The sequence below is a fragment of the Triticum aestivum genome, chromosome 4B (genome assembly GCF_018294505.1).
Source record: "Triticum aestivum cultivar Chinese Spring chromosome 4B, IWGSC CS RefSeq v2.1, whole genome shotgun sequence".
Taxonomy (NCBI): Eukaryota; Viridiplantae; Streptophyta; class Magnoliopsida; order Poales; family Poaceae; genus Triticum; species Triticum aestivum.
Window position 1 is genome coordinate 394,874,059 of NC_057804.1, and position 12,286 is coordinate 394,886,344.

Consider the following 12,286-nt stretch of genomic DNA (forward strand, 5'->3'; position numbering starts at 1 on the left):
CCAACTATTGACCCAAGACATGATTCGGAGCCGATGCATATAATGCTATAAGTTCGGGGTGCCGCACTTGTGAAAGTGTTCGGACTTATCACACCATATTTTGGGGTACTTAAGCCCCTGGTGTATTTGGCCGTACCAAAGCATACGGATGCAACATGTCATAAGTGAACATATATAGATAGAAAAAGGAATGCAATAATAGGCAAAAGCTATGCATTGTTTATTCAAAAAAGCTGCGGTAAAAGCAGAACGATACAAATAGTGCGATAAGCAAGGGACGGGACTATTTGACATGTCTCCCTCCAGGAGCGAGCTGCGGGACGATATGTAAGACAAGTATACTGCTTGTTATAGAGACCACCTGGACACTCGATGTAGCTTTCTGCTTCCCTGGCTGTTGCATCGTGTGTTCGGCGATTCTACTGCCGGACAGGGCTTCTTGAGAAAGGAGTCCTGAAAGTAACAGAAAAAAGAAGAATGACACAATTGGGAGCCCCTGGTGCGGTTGAGCCACATTCTGGGCCTGTCGTGGTCGTGCCCCTCCCCCTATGCCCATGGTATTTCCAGAGCGTAATTATGTACGTGTAGTACCGGTTTCGCAATTTCGTGAGGGATGGGGTTGGGGCTGCATTGCTACGCGTGCTCGGGATGTGCCAGGCGGTCTTGTTGTAGGTTACTCCGGGCGCGCTTGATGGTGTCCGGACGTTTAATAGCCGGACTCGAGAATTGCCTTGAGAGGCTGCTTTGTACTTCCACCGCGAGGGCTACCGTATGCTCCTCCGTTCGAAGAGAGCGTTCGGTGTTTCCGTTGACCGTAATGACTCCTCGAGGGCCTGGCATCTTGAGCTTGAGGTATGCGTAGTGCAGCACCGCATTGAACTTTGCAAATGCGGTTTGTCCGAGCAGTGTGTGATAGCCGCTGCGGAACGGGACTATGTCGAAGATTAACTCCTCGCTTCGGAAGTTATCCGGGGATCCGAAGACCACTTCAAGTGTAACTGAGCCTGTACAGTTGACCTCTACACCTGGTATGACGCCTTTGAAGGTCGTCTTTGTGGGTTTAATCCTTGAGGGGTCTATGCCCATTTTGCGCATTGTATCCTGATAAAGCAGGTTCAGGCTGCTGCCGCCATCCATCAGGACTCTAGTGAGGTGAAATCCGTCAACGTTTGAGTCTAGAACCAATGCGCTGAATCCGCCATGGCGGATGCTAGTGGGGTGGTCCCTTCGATCAAAAGTGATCGGGCAGGAGGACCAGGATTGAACTTTGGGGCGACTGGCTCCATCGCATATACGTCCCTTAGTGCACGCTTCCGCTCCCTTTTGGGTATGTGGGTTGCGTATATCATGTTCACCGTCCGCACTTGTGGGGCGAAGCCCTTCTGTCCTCTATTGTTCGGCGGCCGGGGCTCCTCCTCGTCGTTGCTATGCAGCCCCTTGTCATTGTTTTCGGCATTTAACTTGCATGCCTGCTTGAACACCCAACAATCCTTGTTGGTGTGGTTGGCTCGTTTTTCGGGGGTGCCGTGTATCTAGCACGAGCGATCGAGTATTTGGTCCAAATTGGATGGGCCCGGGGTATTTCTTTTGAATGGCTTTTTCCGCTGACCGGGTTTAGAGCCTCTGAATCCGGCGTTGACTGCCATATCTTCAGCATTATCGCCATTAATGCGGCGCTTGTGCTTGTTGCGATCTGACCTGCCGTTGCTGTCCTTGGTATCCGAATTACCAGGGCTCTTGGTCATGTTGTTACTACGAGCTAGCCAGCTGTCCTCTCCCGTGCAAAAGTGGGTCATGAGTGTTGTGAGGGCTGCCATGAATTTCGGCTTTTCCTGTCCTAGGTGCCGGGCAAGCCACTCGTCGCGGATGTTATGTTTGAAGGCTGCAAGGGCCTCTGCATCCGGACAGTCGACGATTTGATTTTTCTTGGTTAGGAACCGTGTCCAGAATTGTCTGGCCGATTCCTCTGGCTGCTGAATTATGTGGCTTAGGTCATCAGCATCTGGTGGTCGCACATAAGTGCCCTGGAAATTGTCAAGGAATGCGGCTTCCAGGTCTTCCCAACAACCAATTGACTCTGCTGGCAAGCTGTTAAGCCAATGCCGAGCTGGTCCTTTAAGCTTGAGTGGGAGGTATTTGATGGCGTGTAGATCATCACCGCGGGCCATGTGGATATGAAGGAGGTAGTCCTCGATCCATACCGCAGGATCTGTTGTGCCATCGTATGATTCGATGTTTACGGGTTTGAAACCCTCGGGGATTTTATGATCCATTACTTCATCTGTGAAGCATAGTGGGTGTGCGGCGCCTCTGTATTGGGCTATATCACGACGCAGCTCAAATGAGCTTTGTCTACTGTGTTCGGCCCAGCCGGAATTGCCATATCCGGCGTGACGGTTATCATCACGTATCATGGGGCGCCCACGTGATCCGTAGATTAATCTTGTTTGCCTTGCCTTGTCCTCCAATATATCTCGCAGGTCTGGCGCATTTCCCCGTGCCTTGGTACTTTTTGAGCGACGCCGGGGTGCGACTTGAGTGGAGGGCCGAGAGGCCTCTCTGTCGCGGTCATGAGGTGGTCGGTCGGCCATATTATGCGATGTAGGTTTAGGTGCTTCCTCCTCTAATCGGGGTAGCAGCCTGCATTTTGGGTAGCTCTTGGAGGGGCGTTCGAGTTCGTCCTCTTCGGCCGCCAGGACTTCAGTCCATCTGTCGGCTAGCAAATCTTGGTCAGCTCTAAGCTGTTGTTTCTTTTTCTTGAGGCTGCTTGCCGTGGCCATAAGCCTGCGTTTGAAACGCTCTTGTTCGACGGATCCTCAGGCGCGACGAATTCGTCGTCGTCGAGGCTTGCCTCGTCTTCGGAGGGAGGCATGTAATTATCGTCTTCTACCTCTCTGTCTGCCGCTCTCTCATGAGGGCTGGCTTCTCCATCCTCCTGTGTTGAATCCTGTTGGAGGGGGTTTTCTTCGGCACTGTCCGGGGTGTTATTGTCTCCGGTGCCGGAATCGCCGTTTTTGCTGTGGCGGGATTTAGAGCGGCGCCGCTGACGCCGACGCTTAGGCTGTTTCTTGGAGGGGTCATCCTTCGTTGTTCCATCGCCATTCCCGTCTTTTGGGATGTCCACCATGTATATGTCGTATGATGAGGTGGCCTTCCAGTGCCCTGTAGGCGCTGGTTCTTGGTCGTCTCCTGCATCGTCGTCCATACCATCGATGTCTTCGGAGTCGAAGTCGAGCATGTCGGTTAAATCATCGACAGTGTCTACAAAGTGGGTGGTTGGTGGGCTTTGAATTTCTTCGTCGTCCGCATCCCAACCTTCCTGACCATAATCCGGCCAGGGCTCTCCTGATAGAGAGAGAGACTTTAGCGAATTCAGGATGTCGCCAAAGGGCGAGTGCTGAAAGATGTCCGCGGCAGTGAACTCCATGATCGGTGCCCAATCGGATTCGATTGGCAGGGGCGCGGAAGGTTTGGAGTCCGGAGAGGAGTCCGGCACCTTGGAGTCACGAGCTTCGCAAAGGACAGGGTTGGTGTTCAACTCAATCGCCATAGAGATAGCAGCCCCCGAGGCGGTGTCCAGCCACCCATCCTCGATCGGCGCAGTCGGCTCCGAGCTAAGGGTCAGAGCAGACACTGGGGCGGCCTCCAGGGCACTGTCCGGCGGCAGAGCTAGATCATGCCCTTCGTGACAGTGCGGCGCGCTTAGCTGTGGCTCGAACCCGTCGAAGATGAAGTCTCCGCGGACGTCAGCCGTATAGTTCAAACTTCCAAATCTGACCTGATGGCCAGGGGCGTAGCTTTCGATCTGCTCCAGATGGCCAAGCGAATTGGCCCGCAGTGCAAAGCCGCCGAATACGAAGATCTGTCCGGGGAGAAAAGTCTCACCCTGGACTGCATCGTTGTTGATGATCTGAGGAGCCATCGGGCCTAAAGATGACGACACAGAGGAACTCTCAATGAAAGCACCAATGTCGGTGTCAAAACCGGTGGATCTCGGGTAGAGGGTCCCGAACTGTGCGTCTAGGCGGATGGTAACAGGAGACAAGGGACACAATGTTTTTACCCAGGTTCGGGCCCTCTCGATGGAGGTAAAACCCTACTCCTGCTTGATTAATATTGATGATATGGGTAGTACAAGAGTAGATCTACCACGAGATCAGAGAGGCTAAACCCTAGAAGCTAGCCTATGGTATGATCGTTGTTCGTCCTACGGACTAAAACCCTCCGGTTTATATAGGCACCGAAGAGGGTTAGGGTTACACAGAGTCGGTTACAATGGTAGGAGATCTACATATCCTTATTGCCAAGCTTGCCTTCCACGCCAAGGAAAGTCCCATGCGGACACGGGACGAAGTCTTCAATCTTGTATCTTCATAGTCCAGGAGTCCGGCCAAAGGTGATAGTTTGGCTATCCGGACACCCCCTAATCCAGGACTCCCTCACCTGGTGTATGACCAGGTAGCATTAGCCGCTAAGTATTCTCAGCAGGATTATAGGCTAGATAACCTGTTAGATGGTATAGAGGAGGAATATAATCAGTCTCAGTGACTGTGCAATTTAATTGGCATAAAGAGCCTCTAGCCGGATTGAATCATTTGTCATGGCGGTCCTTTTCGCTCCAGCCCCCGGATCCTATAGTCCGGGGTGTGTCCGAATACCCGACGAGTTATATAAAAACCGGGATATGCGTGGAGACCAGGCGTAGGGGTCATAGGTGCTTGAACAGACAAGTACCCAACTAGTTATGTTATATTGCATGGATAGCAAGAAACATCTTCCAGGGAGAATAGTTCCGTTAGGGGTTCCTTTCCCTAGGTATCCATGTGTCGATGCACATGTCCGGACTGCCGCGTGATGGCATAGAATACAAAGCTTCCGGGGTTCTTTGTTGTGACCAACGAATACATCCTTTGTTCACCGATCGAATATTCTCTTAAGGAAACTAGCTTTCGGCTTCACCCAGTCTGAGGTACACATCCGGCTCAACTGGCAGTAACAATCGCAGAGGTGCTCCCCTTATGCCCTAGCCGAATTAACGGGAACGTAGGGCATAAACACAAGAGCCAGGCAACCCATCTTGGTCACATCTTAAGTCATATCGATGCATACAATGGTGAATAAAAGGCACATATGGAAAAAGAACGCATATGCGATGGGCAAAAAGCCATTGAATTAATTATGTCTAGCTTCCGAATAGGAAGCCCCCAGGTGTAGCTTGCACACATAGTACGGCCGGGATGACCCGAGAATCCGCACTATATTAAACACTTTTTCCGAGGAGAAAAAAGGGGCGAGAAAGGAGAGAGACAGAGGTGGAGCATAATTAAAAAGGAGGGGTGAGGAGACGAACACTGCGATCTGCGTTAGGCGTAGAATCTCCGGAGTCTAGCCGTGTTCCATGGGTTCGGCTCGAGTCTGTTATCAGATGCATTACGTAGACTGTACGCTCCTCCGGTGAGAACTTTGTCAATGACAAAGGGACCTTCCCATCTGGGTTTGAGTTTGTCCTTTTTCTTCTCCGGTAGGCGTAGAACGAGTTCGCCAATATTGTAAGTTTTGGCCCGTACTTCTCTGCTTTGATATCGCCGAGCCTGCTATTGATAAAATGCGGAATGGGCTTTTGCGACATCGTGCTCCTCCTCCAGGGCATCCAAGTTATCCTGCCGATCTAACTCGGCTTCCTTCTCTTCGTACATTCATACGCGTGGCGAATCATGTATTATGTCGCAGAGTAGTACTGCTTCCGCGCCGTACACCATAAAAAATGGTGTATATCCGGTGGTTCAATTCAGTGTGGTCCGCAGCCCCCAGAGTATGGAGTCGAGCTCCTCTACCCAGTGTGTATCCGATTCTGTTAAAGATCGCACTAGTCTGGGTTTTATGCCGCTCATAATGAGACCATTTGCCCGTTCGACCTGGCCGTTTGTTTGAGGGTGGTATACAGAAGCGTAGTCGAGCTTAATGCCCATTTTGTCGCACCAAGTTTTCACTTCATCGGCTGTGAAATTTGAGCCGTTATCAGTGATGATGCTTTGGGGTACACCGTATCGGTGTACGACCCCGGATAAGAAGTCTATTACTGGTCCGGATTCGGCCGTTTTAACTGGTTTGGCTTCGATCCATTTGGTGAATTTGTCCACCATGACCAATAAGTATTTTTTCTTACGGCTTCCCCCTTTAAGAGGTCCGACCATATCCAGCCCCTAGACCGCGAAGGGCCAAGTTATGGGGATTGTTTGGAGAGCGGTAGGGGGCACATGACTCTGATTGGCAAAGAGCTGGCAGCCGACGCAATGTTGGACAAGGTCCTGTGTGTCTGCTCGGGCCGTCGGCCAATACAAGCCTGTACGGAAGGACTTGCTGACTAGCGCTCGAGCTGCGGCATGGTGTCCGCCCAGTCCGGCATGGATTTTAGCCAGGAGTTGCCGCCCTTCCTCTTTGGAGATGCACCTTTGGAGCACTCTGGTCGCACTTTTCTTGTAGAGTTCCCCTTCGTGGACTTTGTAAGCTTTAGAGCGCCGAACTATGCAGCGTGCTTCATTTTGATCTTTGGGGAGCTCCTGCCTATTTAGGTAGGCCAAGAAAGGCTCGGTCCACGGGGCGATTACGGCCATGATTTCGTGGGCCGAAGGTGTTATTTCGGTGGCAGAGCCTCCGATTGTGTCGGATGGTTCGGAGTCTGGGGTGTATTCGGATCCATGCTGGTATTGTCGGACTCCCTTCCCATACTAGGGATGGCTTGAACAGCCTTTCCAGGAATATATTAGGTGGGATAGGTCGCGTTTGGCACCGATGCGGGCAAGGACGTCCGCCGCTTGATTGTTTTCTCGAGCCACATGGTGGAATTCGAGCCCCTCGAACCGAGCTGACATTTTGAGGACGGCATTACGATAGGCCGCCATTTTCGGATCCTTGGCATCAAAGTCTCCGTTTATTTGTGATATTGCGAGGTTTGAATCCTCGCGCACTTCCAGGCGTTGGATGCCCATAGAGACTGCCATCCGAAGACCATGTAACAGGGCCTCATATTCGGCCGCATTGTTGGAGTCTGTGTATAATATTTGTAGGACGTATTGGACCGTGTCCCCGGTGGGAGACGTCAGGACTACCCCTGCTCCCAGTCCGGCCAGCATTTTGGAGCCATCAAAGTGCATGATCCAGTTGGAGTACGTGCCGTACTCTTCAGGGAGTTCGGCTTCTGTCCATTCGGTGACAAAGTCAACCAATACTTGCGACTTAATGGCTCGCCGCGGTTTGTACGTTATGTCGAACGGTAGGAGCTTGATAGCCCATTTAGCAATCCGGCCCGTAGCGTCGCGGTTATTAATTATGTCGTTGAGTGTTACTTCAGAGGCGACAGTAATCGAACACTCTTGAAAGTAGTGTCTTAGCTTCTAAGATGCCATAAAGACTACGTATGCTATTTTTTGATAGTGTGGGTATCGGGATTTACATGGGGTGAGGACCGTGGATATGTAGTAAACAGGCTTTTGAAGCAGGAATTTGTATCCGTCCACCTCTCGTTCGACGACGAGCACTGCGCTTACCACTTGATGTGTTGCAGCTATGTATAGTAGCATAGGTTGGCCGATGTTTGGCGCTGTTAGGACCGGATTACTGGCCAATAAGGTCTTTATCTCATCGAGTCCGGTCGCGGCTGCGTCCGTCCATACAAAGTGTTCGGTGCACCGAAGGAGGCGGTAAAGAGGCAACGCCTTTTCTCCTAGCTTGGATATAAAGGGGCTCAAAGCGGCCATGCATCCCGCTAGCTTCTGGATGTGCTTGAGGTCTGTTGGTATGGCCAACTGCGATAGGGCTCGGATTTTTGCTGGATTCGCTTCTATTCCTCTATTGGAAACAATGAAGCCCGGGAGCGTCCCCGAGGGGACACCGAAAACACATTTTTACGGATTCAGCTTGATGTCGTATTAGGGTTTCGATGTGTCTAGTTTTTATGACAACGTCGTCCACATATACTTCCACTGTTTTGCCGATTTGTTTCTCCAGGCATGTTTGAATCATGTGTTGATAGGTTGCGCCGGCATTCTTGAGCCCGAAGGGCATAGTGTTGAAGCAAAAAGGGCCATATGGCGTTATAAAAGCTGTTGCAGCTTGGTCAGACTCTGCCATCTTTATTTGATGGTATCCAGAGTATGCGTCAAGAAAACACAGTGAGTCGTATCTAGCTGTGGCATCGATGATTTGATCGATGCGAGGGAGGGGAAAGGGATCCTTGGGGCAAGCCTTGTTGAGGTCTTTGAAGTCGACGCATAGGCGCTAGGATTTGTCCTTTTTTGGTACCATTACCAAATTCGCCAGCCAATCCGGATGTTTGATATCTCTGATGAATCCGGCCTCAAGTAGCTTGGCTAGCTCTTCCCCCATGGCTTGTCGTTTGGGTTCTGAAAACCATCTTAGAGTCTGTTTGACCAGTTTGTACCCCTTTAGTATATTAAGGCTGTGCTCGGCCAGCCGGCATGGGATGCGTGGCATGTCCGAAGGGTGCCAGGCAAAAATGTTCCAATTCTCGCGTAAGAAATCTCGCAGTGCGGCATCCATCACGGGGCTCAACTGTGTCCCAATGTATGTTGTCTTCATGGGATCCGTTGGATGGATCTCGTCTACAGGTTTAAATGAGGTGGACTTGGGTCGTTTGTCGAGTATCACGTCGTCCCTGTCCACGGTGGCCCGCAGTGTTGTTAACTCTTTGACTGCTAGGGCTTCGGATAATGCTTCCAGGGCTAGTGTTGCGGTTTTGTTTTCGGTGCGGAGTGCGACGTCCGGATCACTGGCTAGAGTGATGATTCCGTTGGGCCCGGGCATTTTAAGCTTCATGTACCCGTAATGGGGTACGGCTTGAAAGCTTGTAAACGCATCCCGCCCTAGAAGGTTGTGGTATCTGCTGCCGAAGGGAGCCACTTGAAATGTGATTTCTTCGGACCTATAATTCTCCGGGTGCCGAATACCACATTGAGTGTGATTTTTCCCGCGCACCGCGCTTCCCGCGTAGGGATGATTTCCCTGAAGGTGGTACCTCTTTGCTCAATGCGGCCTTTATCAATTTCCATTTTGTTGAGCGTTTCTTCATAGATCAAATTAACCCGCTTCCGCCGTCCATGAGTACTTTGGTGAGCTGGAAGCCGTCCACGATTGAGCTAAGGACCAGAGCGGCTGGTGCCCGGACAGTCTGGAATTGAGGTTCGTCACTGGGATTTAAAGTTATAGCAGTGTCATTCCAGGGGTTTATCTTTGCCACATGGCAAATTTCCACAGAGCTTCGATGAGCTTGCTTGCGCCTGTTCGAGGCAAAAGTCTCGAAGACTGTTAGTACCGTATTGTGTCCGCTAGCAGGATGTGGTTCCGCTTTATGGCTTACAAGAAGATCCTCGCCACTTTTTGCCACCTGCCGGAGTATCCAACATGCCCTAAGGCTATGAGTTGGCATTGTATCCGGCGTACTGTGGAGCTTACATGGCCCGTCGAGCCATTCTTCCAATACGGATCCCCACCCTGGGGTGGGCTTTGGTTTCTTGGGGATTGGATCGTACGTCCTACAAGAGTTCGTCTGTTTAGTTTGGGCGAAGGTTTTGGTGAGAGCGGTACTATCCCAAAATTCTGTTTGGGTCTTCCAAGCGCTCTCCATCGCACAGTACTTCCATACTATGATTCCCAAGTCCGTGAAGCGTACTATGTCACGGCGGCTTATAGCGTTGAGGAGCCCTTCGTCCGTGCAGTTTTTGCAGAAGAGCGTGACCATGTTCTCCTCATGGCAGTCCTTGACCTTACCAAGCGCAAGGAGGAATCTGGCCCAGTAATGATGTACCGTTTCCTGGGGCTCTTGCCTGATGCGGGAGAGACAATTTAGGTCCAGATAAGTGTTGTTGGCAGAATCCGGATTTTGATCCGATCCAACGCCCAAGGGCGTGGGTGGTTCTGAGCTTAACAGCTCAGAATCCGGAATATTACCCAATTTCTTTGGCCCAATGTCCGATTCTAATCCCGGGGCATGGGTCATGTTTTCTTTTGAGCAGGTTTTCGACTCGAGGAGTTCGGCAATTCGAACATAATACGTCCTCAAAGTTTAGGGACAATCCGCATGTGGTTCCTCCACTATCGCTACCTCATGGGTGGCCGGCGGGGACCTGGTGTCCCTTTGGTCGGGTTTAAGCCCAATCCGGCCATAGTTCGTAGCGACTCCCAGAGCGGCGATGCGATCCAAGAGCTTATTAAGGGAAGAGAGCTCCACTGGATCCATCTGTTTGGCGAGTTCCAAACCGACGCGAAGGTTATGATTGATGACCCGAGAGGCCATCATCGGCGCCTCCGCCGATGGGGCGGCCATGATAAAGCCGCCGAGTCGGAGCGTCTGGCCTACAGCCAGAGCCCCCTCCGAGGTGATGTCATCCTTGATGACGAGACGAGCCATCGAGCCTTGCAGCGACGTCACAAAGGAACTCTCAATGAAAGCACCAATGTTGGTGTCAAAACCGGCGGATCTCGGGTAGGGGGTCCCGATCTGTGCGTCAAGGCTGATGGTAACAGGAAGCAAGGGACACAGATGTTTACCCAGGCTCGGGCCCTCTCGATGGAGGTAAAACCCTACTTCCTTCTTGACTAATATTGATGATACGGGTAGTACAAGAGTAGATCTACCACGAGATCGTAGAGGCTAAACCCTAAGAGCTAGCCTATGATGGTATGAATGTAATTGTGATCAGCCTTCTAAGGACCAACCTCTCCGGTTTATATAGACACCGGAGAGGGCTAGGGTTTACATGGAGTCGGTTACAAGGAAGGAAATATAATATCCGGATCGCCAAGCTTGCCTTCCACGCCAAGGAAAGTCCCATCCAGACACGGGCCGAAGTCTTGAGTCTTGTATCTTCATGCTTCAATAGTCCGGATGTTGTACACAGTCCGGCTGTCCAGATACCCCTTATCCAGGACTCCCTCACCGGGTACGTGGCGAAAAAGGTGGCGCAGAAATCGAGGCGCCCCTGTCTATTCGTCCCGCTTACTACGGCGCGCTCCGCCTCGCACGCTTCCCCACATTTTCAAATCCCGTGGGATCCGGGGTCCATAGTAACCAATCGCGCTGAATATCTAGCCTCGAAGCAACACTCGAAAAATGCTAGGATAAGTCCACTCGACAATTTTCGAATCGATCAAGGCGACTGAAATGTAGCCGAAGTTTCAGCATGAGCCTCCAATCCAGCATGGGTACTTGTGAAACACAAGAGTCAAGGCAGGACCAACTTCAACCTTCTTTCCACTCGGACCTCAATCCATTCGGGGGCTAATGACAATGCCATAGACCTAAGGTAGGGTCATAGGCCTGACCTATACGCCCCACCCAAGGTCACTACCCTAGAAGCAAAGACATTCAAAGAACAGTAGAGAGTATCAATTGAAGTCGTTGAGTGCAATCCACTCGACCAGTCATCTCACTCGGATACCCCTCCCTCGTAATTTCACTCGACCAAGACGAATCCATTCGACTATACAAGAAACCACTCAACCTACAGAAGACCAGGAGCCACTCAGGAGGACAATGGTCAAGCGTTCACTCCGTAGTCTTAAAGGTCATTGAATACACTTTAGAGCTGGCGTTACCAGTAATGCCTTGTCTTAATGTGCGTTGAACCCCTGTAATGGAGGTGGTTTGGGGTCCTAGCGCACTCTATATAAGCCACCCCCCTCCTCTGGGACAAGGGTTCGCACCCTTTGTAACACACACCCCCATATTCCAGTCGACCGCCTTAGGGCATCGAGACGTAGGGCTTTTACCTCCTTCGGGAGGGACCTGAACTCGTAAACTCGTGTGTACAACCTCGTCATAGCTAGGGCCTCGCCTCCTCATACGTACCCCCTATTCTTACTGTCAGACTTAGTACCACGACAATGCCCATGTGTTGCATGAAACATCAAGATGCATTTGTATGAGTAGTTTATCTTGTGGGAGAAAAGGATGAACGAGGGAAGGCCTTATTTGCAAATGTGGAGAGGGGTGTGGGTATCTTTTTGCAAAATTGCCATAGTTTCCTTCCTATCCGTCAGATATAAATCGGATGGCCTATATTGCAGGATGGCAGGCACACCATCACCACCAACTTTGTTTATATATATATATATATATATATATATATATATATATATATATATAATATTATATGTAGTATAACATGTTCATAACCACACCATGCGTATCATCATTATATATATTCACGCATGCGTCGGTTTAAAACACTATGATAAATTCTTCAAATATCCGAATTCACTTTTTATA